The sequence below is a fragment of the Phalacrocorax carbo genome, chromosome 1 (genome assembly GCF_963921805.1).
Source record: "Phalacrocorax carbo chromosome 1, bPhaCar2.1, whole genome shotgun sequence".
NCBI classification, from domain to species: Eukaryota; Metazoa; Chordata; class Aves; order Suliformes; family Phalacrocoracidae; genus Phalacrocorax; species Phalacrocorax carbo.
Genome location: NC_087513.1, coordinates 130152778 through 130166753, shown reverse-complemented (window position 1 = coordinate 130166753; position 13976 = coordinate 130152778).

Sequence of the window (13976 nt, the reverse complement as noted above, 5' to 3'; positions counted from 1 at the left end):
GTGCTAGGATTCATAGCCAGCCTTACATCCTTCCAGCTAAATAGCTGTAGGTTCTTACTTAATTTAGGTCTAAAGCATGATTTGGTACTGCTGTAGTTGACAGCAGATGTATTGGGTAGGTATATGTTATCATAACATTAAGAAATGCTTTATGAAAGTGTCTTGTTTCCTCTGAAATGTGAAGTATTTTGTTGGTCTGACGGCATGCCTAGGAGCTGGTGGGAACTAGGAAGAGAATAGAGGCAATGAAGTGCTAGGGTACTGAATTTTGCTTCTGGCCCATTCTTGTATCAGCCTGCTCTCACAAGGCCTGGGCTAGGTTTTTTGGGTTTTTTTAGCAGCTTGCAGCCCTCTCCCAAGGCAGTTTCTTATATTCTGAGCTGTTCTCCACTTCCTTCTGATGGTAGACCTGGGTTCGTGTATGCTGTGTCCCGCAGAAGAGTTGCCAAAGAGCGGGATGGCTGTTGCAGAATAGCGTGTCTAGCCCAAAGTCTGTTCCTAATCCTTCCCAAGAGAAGAAGAGAGGTTGGAAGCATGTATAGGTGGTCTTGAGGTATCAGCTATGATTTACATAAGACATAAACAGCGTCCTATATATCCTGTCACGTCGTGGCGGTGAAAAGGAAGGTGTAAAGTGCAAAGTTCTTTTTTGCCACTAAAATGTTATATTTCCTCTAACTGGAAAGCTTTGACTTCTGCTGGCATGTGTAAGGAATTTGATGAACACACAAAGCACATGACTGCAGCATCGGAGAGCCAAGTATGAACAGCGTAAGTGTAAATATATGATGTGCTGATATGTCTGTATCCACCCACTCTGCACTTGGTGATTTGTGATGCTGAGGTTTAGATGAATGGCAGGAGAGAGAGAGAGATACCATGTAAAACTAAGGAAGCTGAAAATCACTTAGATATTCTTGGCTGGGATGAAGATAGTGACAGATGATTTGCAAGCTCTCATGAAGTGATTATTTTTCCTTTTGTTTTTTCTTTAACCCTTCCTGGGTCAGATTTAGCTTCCTGAATATAGGTGTGCAGTTGTGTTTCAAATGGGTTGGCTAGCAAGGGCACGAGTGTGGAACTGGCAGCTGTTGCACTCGCCACATTCTGGAGCGGAGGCGATACGGTAGGGCATCTGAGGCAGCACCAGTAGCTAAACTTATGTGAGGGAACCTCTTCCAATAACCTGTCAGAACTTGGCAATTGGGTTCAGGAGGGTGCTAGAATAGTGCTACCTCTTCGCTACAGAGAGGTAAATATATTACCTCAATAAATACTTTGCAAGAGACTTCTGGTATCTAAGAAGCCCATCAGACCAGCGTAAGCTAATTGAACTACTAACTGTTTTGTTTTGATCAACCTGTGATCGGGCCCGTGTTAAATAAGAGACGCTGGCTGGCTGTTACACCAAGGTTTAGTAAAACTTTTTGCCGGTTAGCTCAAATTAAAGAGGCTACTTAAGAAACAGTTCTCCACTATGCTTGTCTGTATCACAAATGCTGTACTGCCCTGCAAACCACTCACAGTTAAAATTCGGGTGGGTTATCTAGTGTAAGACATTAGATTTCAAGGAAACAAAGGTGGACAGAACTTCACGTAGTGCTTCACTTCAGCTTTTTGTAAATGTTAGAGGGATGACTGCTGCTTCACTCAATTTTATCCATGGAAATGAGGTTATTAATAAAAGTGGATGGTAGTTTCCTATTGTTTCTTATGGAACTGGAGTCAAGTTTACTCCCATAGTTTCTATTCAGTTTTAAAGAGTGGTTGCTCTCCAAGGTCTGCGTGCAACCCCTCAGCTGGAGTAGCTCTCCAGCACTATGCTGTTAATCTGAGCCTTTGTGGCTAGAGATTGTCCACAAGCAGTTTTTCCACTGGAGACACCCCTCCACGCTTTATTTGAAATGTTTCTTCTTCCCACCCAGATGAGTGTGAAAGCCTTATTAGAGCAAAACACTTTTTAAGAGAGCAGAAACACCGTATTCCCAACAGCAAGGGTCGCGTCTCTCCTTCACAGCAAGGACTCGCACCTCCCTTCCGCATCCACGTAGAATGCTGAAGTCCTCATTGCTCGGGGTACCACAGGCGGATTTTAATCCTCTGTATGTGCGCTCCTCATGGCACGGGGCGTGCAACAACTGTTCGGATGCTACAGGGGTTTGGAGGACCAGTGTTCAGAACCGTGATTCCAATTAACTCCAGGTGGAAGTTCAACTTACTCCAGAGTGGAATAAACACCCAGTCCTGTCTGTGAAAATGGAAGGTAAAAGGGATCCCTTTACTGTCCATCCCTATTTGTACAAAAGGTCTCGCTCTCTTCTAGAGTAGCATCTAGTTAGTGGCAGAAGCTGTAGAAGTGTCTTCCCAGTGCTATCTTCCAAGTTCTCTTCCACTCAGATCTTCCTGCGTAACAGGCAAGAGAATCACTCACTACCTTAAATTTGCTGTGAAGAAAAATGTAGGGAAGATGCATTTACTGGAATCTCCCAAATGAAGGTCAGTTACCTTAGTAACTGGTGTAGAAACACGAACGTGCTGAAATAGGGAAATGTCAGATTGATGACAACTGTGGTCATATAGCTGCTTTAAAGGAGCAGAGGTTTGGGTTGCTGTTGAAGCTTGGACCGATCCTGCTCCTGGATTCTTGTTCCACATACCTGCTGTATGAGCACCAGTGCTTGTGCAGTTGTGCAGTGAACCAGGTGAGGGAACAGTTTTGAAAAACTTGAGAGAAGCAGATGAAAGACAGTCTTTGCTGTTGGCAGCTTGGATTTACAATGAAGTTTCTGTCATAAGGTTTCAGGTGACAGGGAACATGGGAAATTCTATTTCATTTTCCCCAGGTAGACAATAACTTACGTTTCCTCAGCTACCTAATGTAAGACTTCATATGTGTGACTTTGCACTCTATCTCCATTAAACTAATACTACATCCCAGCCTGTGGGCATATATCAGTTCTATCGATCTATTAAGTCACACTGATAACATAGTTTGAGCCAGGATATTATAACTGTAATATTGTAATTCCAAGTAGTTAAAATGCAAGCGAATGATGGACAAAATAAACCTAAAACTTCTCTGTTTTTCCTTCCCCCCAAATTCTGGCAGTTTCCTCTGCTTAATTATTTTTAGGAATTATTCTGGTGGGCTGATTAAAGAAAGGAGGCGCACCTGAGATCTGTGGAGTATCTACATTTTGGTTGGTTGTATAACAAGGAGGGTTACACGAAGAGAGCGTTTCCCAGAGTAGTTGTGGTACGGCTGTTTAATAGCTTAGGTTGGCTGTCAGAGTCTGGGTTTCACGAAAATGGGGGGAAAAGGACTCATCAGCTTAATTTCATATTGAAATTTTCTCTAAGGCATTAGTACATATGTACTTATGTTACTTATACTGTTGCATATAAGTAACACTACCTCACTAGAAAAAGACCGGTGAATGGCTGTACAGAAACTGGAGTAATTCTGTGATGCAGAAAAGAGAGAAAGCTAAGAGCTTGTATTTGTGCATGATGCTTACTGAGGTTCTTTCTTTGAAGAAACAGCTACAAAACTCTGAGAGAGATAAAGTCTTGAAAAGATGGGTAGGCTTAGATGCAATAAAAATGTAAGATGATGTTTTGTTGAACTTTATACCTTAAAAAGGAGAGGTTTTAGGGAAAATTGATCTGTAATCATACCTATAAAGGCAAAAAGACATTGCTGCTTTGACCACCTTGGCTCCTCTAACATGTGGGACTAGTTCCTAAAAGTTTAAGCTCTACATACTCACCAGAGGTTTTATACTGGTGCATGAAGTCTGTTGCTGTAGGAGTTAAACATACCCAGTGGTGGTGCAGGTAGCTATTCACCTGAGAGGATGGTTTCCTATTTCCTTTTTCAAAGAAGAGTGCTCTACCAGTGCCTTACGGGGAACCCTTAAATAGCCTAAATGAAGTGCGGTGGGGGAGAAAATGAGGGTCATTAGCAGGTCTGCTAGTTTAACAGTCGTTACATTAGCTTCTGTCTCACCCTGGGGTCCTGTTGAGGCACGGAGTGGTTCTGAACAGTGTAACAGGGAAGGAGGTTTGACCTATCGTACAGTATTTGGTTTTGGCTCAGGATGAACTAAAGCACTGTTAAAGGACACAATGCTGACTGAAGACATTGCTGTGCCAGGCGGCATTACTTCAAGCTTATTTAAGAAGGCAGCGTGATGTAATACATCATGCTTCTTTAATACAAATAAGTAGTTAACTTGTCCAATGGTACAACGTGAAGGCACTGTGACGGTAATTATTTCTGAGACTACAGTATGTATTTCGGAAACACCATTTCCAGCCAAACCTCCGATTTTGTTCTGAAGGGGTGAAGCATGAATTTTCAATTAACGTCTTTGGTGATTTTGTTGTAGTACCCACAAAATCCAAGAGCATTTTAAAATTGTTTTTGTTGCATTAATTTTGCCGCACTTTCAGAAGTTCCTTCTAGCTCGCTGCTGGAGAGGGAGATTCTACTGTTTTTCGGTGCTGAGTCATCTTGGTGATGGCCTCAGTATTGCCTACATGAAAGAGAGAAACTTCTGCCCCGGTGCCGCTTGCGTGCTGGTTTCCCACCGGCGCTTCCGCCAGCGTAACGCCCGGCTAGGCGCGCCCCTGCCCTTCTGGGCCGCTTCTGGCTGCAACGCCAGGCCTGAACGCTTACAAAGTTTCAGAGAGCTGCCTTCCCTTAATCATAACAATAATACTGGTAACGCGTTGCACAAACGGCTGGTTTCCAGACCCTGTCGCCTCCTGACCATACGATGGCGCTTGTGCATGCATAATATATCCAGTTGCATTTTTACTGCAATCCCCAGGCTCTGAACGCTACTTGTAATTCGTCAGTTTTTCCATTGCCAGAATTATTTCGGCACAGCTGGCTCAACAGCTGATGTTCACTCACCATGATGCTGAAACTACAAATGTACTCTGGCTTTGTGTTGCCGCTCTTGTTTCTGTAAAGCTACACGTATATGTACACGTCTGATGTCATATGTCTCCAGTCCATCTTACTGGCATAGTAAAAGTGCTTGGTTTACCTCTTTCCAGACTAAACCAAGGTAGAATAAACATTTTTTTAGAGTTTTTGATATGCACTGAATAATATTTCAGCTGTGACAGTCAAAAACTGTATGTAAGTCAGCGATACAAGTATATAAATAAGTTCTCCTCCTTTCTTATCTTGAAAGAATTAAAGCCCAAACGAACAAACAAGTCTCCTAACGGAGGCAGTGTGCATGGAAGAAGGAATAGGTAAGAGAGTTTTGCTGCCAAGGAACAGGCATCTTGTTGAAGGAATTACCTCAAACATTTAAATAAATACACATTCTTCAATGTCTTTTTATAAAATACCAGGAACTAGAACACCAACACCGTACTAGATGAAAATTTTCAAAATATTTTAGTTAAAATACTGTTAATATATATATTTACTTGAGTTGATGAAGGCTTCATTAAGAAACTGCAGGGTATGCATTTATAAAACACCAACTTTTCAGTTCAAGCAGTTGCTTTCTAAAGCCCTAGTGCACCTTGCCTAATATTTCAGTATATTTGCAAAAAAAATAAAATTAAGATTCACAAATTAAGTCTCATGTGCCACAATCCTAAGGATTCAAATTAATTGGGGCACCAGTTCTCCTTTATTGCCTCTTTGTGGACATTTGTAAAGGAATCTAACATCCTAGACAGCATTCATTATGTTATTCAGAAAGCCTCTTCCCCTGCCAAACATTACCCAATTCTATGTTCAATTATTTCAGGGTGTTTAGTTTATGATGAAGACCTGAAAAGCAATTTCTCCTGCAAATGTGCCTTAAGGTACTCTGATTAATTTTTCTTCCTGTTTTTGCTTCATCATTTCTTCGAATATGTAACCTATCATGAATCTCAGAAATATTTCATTTGCAATGTAGTCCAAACTACTAGACACACAGAATTGACAGTCTTAGCTTTTGCAAGTTTTCATTCAAGAAGCCTTTTTTACCTCAGTGACTAGCACTGGGCATACAGAAGTAGAATACTTTTTCTTTTGTACTTTTCCCTGGCTACAGCCAGAATGCTGTTGACCACAAAGTTCAGCAACAAGTATTTTTCGTTCTTTAAATTGTCTCCCATTCATTCCTTTGGTAGTAATTGTATAGAATTTAATAATGTATAAAGCTAACACGGAGCCATACTTTTCACCAAAAAATGGTATGAGAGCATAATTAGTTGTTCCACAGCAATTGCAAGCATTCATGTATTCTCCAGAATGGTTTTGGCTTCTCGCCTCTTGCCTAGTTGTCTGAAAATGCGTGCGTTAAACATGCTGAGCCAGCGAATGGCAGTACACCCTGCAAACCATGTACATCTACGCTTTAGGCACACAAATTGTCCTGTTAATACCAGTGGGACCATTATGCACTTCCAGGTAAGTTTGAGCTTTAAGTGTTTTGGAAACTGTGATCTTAAATGCCTTCCATTTTCCTGAAGGCCTAATTCTTCCTTTACGCTACTTCCTACTTCACGCTGTTGCTGTTCTACCAGTTTGTGTGTTCATGCTGGGAATTTATTTTTGCAGTTAAAACTTCACATGTCTTCAAAAGGATTTTGAGCTTTATGGGAAGGTGCCCGTTTTGACACGCAACGTCACAGAAGAGTGGACTCTCGGTACTTACCAGTGGAACCTGGCAGCTCACGCGCAGGCTGTTGAAAAGCTGCTGCATGTATGGAGCAGACCACGGACTCTATCCATATAAGTAGACTGCAGAGTCCACATCTCAGGTCAGGTGAGGATAGGGAGAGACAAGGGGCTTCTTCAGAAAACCCTTTACTTTTAGGAGTTTAGATGTAATTTGTGCTTTGCTTCTTAATTTGGTTCCTATTGGTCCAATCCTTTATGACAGTTTCGAGTAATAACATGCATTTTTATGTAGAGATTAGAAAAAAGATCGCTCATACCTGTGCCAGAGGAACTCAATTTCGCTTTTACATAGGATCTTTAACCTGAGGGTTTCAAAATAGCCTTGGGGCTCCCCAGAGCACAGTTAACATAGGTACGGCAGAGTTTTGCTGGAAAGAGAGCAAATAACAGCCTTCAGCCGACAAATACAACCCTAAAAATCAGTGTTGTCTTCATTGCTACTCCAGCAGCAAATTTTGTTCCTGTTAAAGCCTCACTGAAAAGAGGGTTTGTCCCTCAGTGTAATGGTTTGTTTTGTAATGCTCTGCTGTCTTGTTAAACTATTTATTGGAGAAACAGGGAGGGGCTGGCACAGTCCCATTTCAAAATACAATGCCTATGTAGTCACGGAAGCAGATAGCCCTCGGGGCCATTTACAACTTTTTTAGCCAAGAAAACAGAAACACCTTTTAACTGTTTGAATCTTCTCTCACCTTTCTTTTCCAAGATCTAGCTGTGCTGACTTCCAACAGTGTATTGGGTGGAATATTTACTACCCCATTCACCTTTATTACATGTACTGACCAACAACTCTGGAGGCAACATCTTTGATTCATGGACAAATAAGGCAAATGAAATGTGAGCTTACAGAATTATAAGATAAATCTCGGATTTTATTTTTTTTTACCTTTCCCCCCTAAAACAATGAGAGTTTAAACCAAGATGTTATCTGAAATTGTAGAATAAATAATTAACCTCTCTACCCAATTAAAAATTCCTTTAAGCTTGCACAGCACTAAATAAGGAAGTGCTAGAAATAAAATTGCCTGTGAAATCCTACCTCTAACAACTAAGTATTAAGAAGTCTACTGAATGAATCAAGATATTTAAAAGATTTTAATGCAGCCAAATAACTTTTTGGCTCTCCAGAGGATGCCAGGGACCCCTGCTCAACACAAGGACTAACCTGCTGATAAATGTAAGATCTTTTTTCAAATTGTTTTTCTTTCTGTAACTTTTCAATTAAAAGAAAAATTAAAAGCATTTTGATTTCAAGTAGCTGAAATAGCTGTGTCTGGAATCTTCCAAAAAAATTCAGTTTGAGGCCAACACCCCTTATGGAAAATTTCAGACTTGCGAAAGCTGGCAAACTAAAAACCTGTATAATGCAAAATGTCAGACAGCTTCAAAATAAGTGTCACTATGCTTCATACTGCTAATATTTTAAAATAGAGAAGTTATCCAAGAGAGATACACAGCTGCAGAGCCTTTGTGTTGGCCTTACAACATTTTCACCGATTTAAACCCATTAGGTCAGTTCAAACCTAGTGACTTTTTGTAAGACCACCATAAGAAAGACTGTGACTATCTGGACCCTCTTCTGACCTTTCTTGACAACTAGCTTGCATAGCACAGCACAGGCAGACTCCTGCATTCCTCTTTTGGGTCCAAACAGCCAGGGGGTTCTTTACATTGGACACAGTTCTCTAAGATGCATGATAATATTTGAATAAAAACCATGTCAGTCAGTTGTCAGCCTGGTATATCTGAACACATTTAACTACTCCTTTGTTTGTAAGTAGGAACCATTAGATGGTCTAACTCTGAATCCATTTTTCAGACCCCAAGCAACACTGACAAGTAAGATATTCTCAGATCATGTTTCACTGTTCAGCCTCTGTATTTCCCACTCCTTTGCTGTTCAATATCCCAGCCATATCACGATGAACTTTCTCCAAATGAATGTGCTGCCACGTTTCTTTCATAGCTTTTCCTCTGATACCTTATTTTTCAGCATTACACAGATCCCAGCAATGTCTACATTGTGACTTGGAAAAACTGTGGTTTATAATGCCATGAAAACCTTCTTTGAAAGACTTCTGGTTTAGTCTTATAAGGATTTTTAATGGCAATTTCTTCAAAAGAATTTTGTGTCCTAATACACGATTGTTCAGGTCAATCTCTTTTTCATGACTTAACTCACTGCAATTAGTTTTCTCATCAAAAGAAAATATTTCTCTTACAGCTTCATTCGTCTTCCTTTGCACTCAAGCCTTTGGCTGCCAAGCATTTTGGCTGCCTGTACACACAGGCAGTTCAGTGAGCATCACAACTTTGGTCATCCAAATTTGTCTGAGACCAGGAGACGTAGTAAAATTCAACCACGCTGCTGAATAAAACTGGAGGGTATTTCTGGCCTTGGGGGTGATTATCGAGCTGTACCACAGGGTGGCTCAGTATCCCCAGGTGCCTTTGGCACTTCTGTTCCTAAGCTCCGTGGGTTAAAGCAAGTTGGTGGCTTTGTGCTGCACGTGTTGGTGTGGGCTGTAATGTGCCTGGCTCAGTGGCGCAGCTGTTTGTTCTGATGAACATCAGGCCAGATGCTACCCAAAACCCAGCACTGTGACACCCTGGGTACCTTACCAGCCCAGGCTGTGCCTTCCAAGCCTTGATTCCCAGAAGCTATGTGGAGCTTCCTACAAACACCACGCCAGTTCTCTCTTCGGGTCTCTCCAGGGAGCACCTTGAAGACCAGAGGTGATTGCAAAAGTGCGGATGGATGGGTCAAAGCCCTTTCACAGCCTCCCAGGGCACAGTGATGGGCAGCACACCAAGCCACAGCATCCAGCTGCTGCTCCAGCTCTGTGGTGAGGATACAGCCTGGTAGGAGCAGGTCGTGCAGCAAACCCGGGACTGCTAGTTGCTGAAGCTAGAGGATATAGCAAGTGACTGTCCTGAAGTTCTGTGCTGATTTTATCCAGTCTTAATGAGGCAGATAACAGAGCCACCTGAAGGGGAGCCTCTACTTGTGAGCAACCTGTGACCAACTTAGTACCAAACTAAGTCAAACTGAACTGTGTCTTGGAAGAGGAATGCAAGGTTATAAAGCACTTGCCCTTTGGTGCCTATGAATAACATACGCATACTGAGACCTGGACAGTTTTATAGGCTTGTGATCCCTACCTGCAAGAAAGATTAATCATATACACCTCTCATTCCCCTGTCCAGCAGGAATGCCAAGCCCTGACTCCCTCATAACATTGCTTCACACCTTGGGGTATCTTGTGTCCTTTTTGTCTGACTGCATCTGTCCCATGCTGTGATTTCTCTGGATTTGAAGATGCTGGTTCCTTGGCCACATGATTCAACCCTTCATTCTGTGGATAAAACATTCAGACAGTTTCAGGTGACTTGAGCTGTTTTCACCTTTCTGTAGGCAGTTTCAAGGAACTTTGCTTCATCCATTGGGATTTTGCACATAGCCGTATGCCTCTCTCACAGCAGACAGCAATAGCCAGTGCTGCTTTGGGAGGTTCCAGCAACTCTTTTCTTGCCAGGATTTTTGCCCCAAGTGAAAGGAGTTAAAGAACCTCCTCTTCAGTCCCATTTTGGGGACAATGGCTGGAATAACATAATCTCTGCCTCATTTCCTTCTGGGGGTCACAGCCCATTCTTCACTGGATGTTTCCAGATCCTGCATGGAAACTCTTGAGACCGTCTAGCCTGGGACACTTCTGGTGAAGGACCAAGTGATTGCCAGGAGCTAGTGAAGAGCTGGTGATGGCAACCTGGTGGCAACATTATCTTGTGGTGGCCATGGAAAGACCCTTTCTTAAAGCAGTTAGGAAAGAACAGGAATAGAGAGGGTCTTGCTCTGCCAGGAAAAGGCTTGGCAATATTTAGAAATGTCGATCCTGTAACACCTGAGACTGGAGAGAAAGGAGAAACAGGCGCTGCTGGCTGAGTGCAGGCACCAGGGCATGGACACTAGAAGACTCTACAGATTTAAGCATCTCCACAGGCTTGTATTAGATAATTATATTAGTTTAATTTACAAATGCAAACTGTCCAGACAATTTTTTATAAATTTTGAATAGTCCTATGGAGACTACAAAAAGGGACAAGAAGATTTTACTGTCTACTACCGAGGAACTAGACCTGGGCATGTCTTGACAGAGCAAAAGGAATGATTTGAAACTTCTTAAATAGGAAACATCAGAATACTAAAAAATATGATCTCAAGAAATTATATTCTTCTAGATACCTAAGCTTCCTCCCACTTCTGAAAGGGCAGGGGCGATCTGCCACAGATGGCCTGATATGAATCTCTCTGAGGTGTAAGCCATTAAATTTCTGTCACTCCTTTGTGAACCAAAGGAGATTAACCTGGGCAAAAATGCCAGGGAGCCATACAGTCTTGAGCTGAAGGCATCAAGGGGAACAGAACCCCTCCCACCTCGTGTTTTGCTCACGTGTTGATCACCTTTCACCACTTAGAAAGTCAAGTCTGAGTTTTTAAATTGAATCCATCTTGTTTAAACTTCGGCTATCAATTTGAATTATGCCTTTCTCTAAGGCGACTCCCCATTACCAGGAATTCAATTACTAAATAATTCATGTACCTCTATTTTTTTGTTCTTATTGTTATTAAACAGCTAAAGACTTCTTAAGCCTCTGATTTCTTTCATGATTCTTTGTGGCCTCACCAGTTTCCAGTCTGTTTAAAAAAGGGGACCCAGCAGATATAAACTCACCTTGTTTCTACTACCCACTCCACTGTTATCATTCCCAAACAGCACTAGCCCTTTTTGTCCCACATGTATACCAGACTCTTTTTGAAGTGTCTTCTGATGGTGTCCCTTTAATCTTTCCTAAAGTCTCTGCTTTCCAGGATTCAGTAATATCTTCTAGGTATTCTACATGATTTGCATTCATTAATCCTAGACACATAATTTTGCATTTGGACACACAAAGACATAACTTATTTAAGTGGTTCCATTTACAAAGCAATCCAGCCTGTGTGATTGTTTTGCATTACTCTTTTCCTCACCATCCATACTCACCTACTCTGGCACCATTGCCACTGCCACAAATAAAATCAGTGGCAATACTGTGATGACTTCTAGACCATGGATGTTGGGCCGTAGCTAAGGCTCCACTTCCGTGAACTATCCAGCTGTTTGGTTAGTGTTGTAATGTTACTTATTTCTTTGGATCTGTCAGTCCATCATCTTTTAAGCCATTTAATGTATTATATATATGAAACTAAGTGAGACTCGCTGGTGCATAGTATGAAGCATGTTACCAAAGTCTACTCCATCTACACAATTTTGTGCTGAAGCTTCTCACCTACTTAAGTAATGAAGCTCAGTGTGTGAAGATCTTTTTTCCTTAAGCCACGCTTAGTGGTATTAGTTATATTCCTGCCCTTTTTATCAAAGACTCAAATCCTGTGTTTTCCATTATTTTGTTGAGGACTGACTTCAGCTGGCTTATTAGTACCTGACTCATCCTGCTCACACAGATGGGAGCTGGCCCTGATATCACTCCTGAAATGGCTCAAGCCTTTTGAGATTTACATTTATTATTGTAAACGGACCAGCCACCTCCTCTGCTGAATGGCAGACAGGGGAGTACTTTGAGGCATGTACCACTCCGCATTTTCCCTGTACTTGTACTTTTCACAAGGCATTTTCTACTGATTACTGTCTTATGAGGTCTAACAGACTTTTAGTCTGACAGCCTTTCCTTTGTTACATTCACTTTTAAGACTCCAGGGTTATCTGGACCTGCACATTAAATAGCATCAGTAGAGTTGACTGCTTATCCCTCATAATTCCTTCACTTTGGGACCTATTTTTACAAGGATTCCTTTTCAGCGTAACTGTCCCAAACACCCTTTGCATGAAAAATGCTCCTAGTACAGCTGCAGCTTATACCGCAAAACACCACTTTGGTTGACAAGCTTTATGCCACACTCCTTTCTTCCCAAGTAAATTAATTCTAATAAAGGAACTGACCTTGCTGGCAAACCCATCCCAGCAAAAGTTCACCATTTAAACCTGGCAGAGTTGCCTCTAGACTGAAAACTGCTTTATTTAATCTTCATTAACTACAAACACGTTTTACTAGTTTTGTCACATGGAAAACAGAAGCATTTATTCCACCACCCCTTTTTCATTTACCGATGGAAATATACATTCGCTAAAACCTGTTATTGCTAACATACTACAAAGCTCTTTGTCCTCTGCAATCCTCATCAGGGGCAGTTTCAGTGGCGATACAAGCAGTATGAAAAAAAGAATACTAAATACTCAGGTGTTTGGGTTCTTTTGAAATCCACATTTTTTTAAAAAATGCATGTACGCTTTGATATGTATCACAGGTTGCTTGGATGAATAGCTGAGATGATATTACTAAGAAAGATAATTCATTTTTCCTGGATGTCACAAATAGCTTAGTGGATAGTAGCATTACAAGCACTGCCTCAGAATCACACATACAAGTTTTTGGATTTACTTACACCAAACTCCATTTCTTGTGTATTTAGTTTCAAAGGTGGACCACAGCCAGCTAAAATGAAAAGATGTTTTTTCCAACTCATCCTTACTGTAAGTGAGCCACTACCAGAGTAATGAAGCAAACCTTTTTGCCACTGTTACAAGCTATCTTGTTAATCCTCCTTGGTCATTCCTTTTTAATCAAATTATTGCAGGTAAATATTGGTGCATGCACAATATTATTTACTAAAACAGGAAAAGTTAAGGAAGATTTTAGATCCTTGGATCAGATGGCAGTATTTCCTTTTTATAGACCAGTTTCAAATAGAAGCTGGAAGACAGAAAAATTATTCGTAGAATTTCCATGAAAATATATTAACAGAAGACTCTTCTGGGAGAAACTAGAACAGCACACGCTGCCTTTCTTTCCTACCCAGCCTCTAATTTCCCTCCATCACTGTGGCTGCATAGGGAAAACATGAACAGATCACTTCAGCGGGCTCAGTATGTTTACCATACAGTGAAGTAACCTTGATTCAACTCAAAATAACTACTCATCACCAGCTGATGGGTTCATCAAGGCTAAAAAATTGCTACTGTTAAAGGAAACATGATAATATAACTGGATGATACAATAACTCAATTTTATTGTAGATCAAGAAGCAAACACATCTTCACCTAAAGGCCTTTGAACCAGCCAACACAAAGCTGACGACCCTCAACTTAGCCTAGGGCTGTTAGTAAGAGGAGCTACAGCTTGAGAAATCTGGCAGTGTTACTTGGGACGCTGCTGT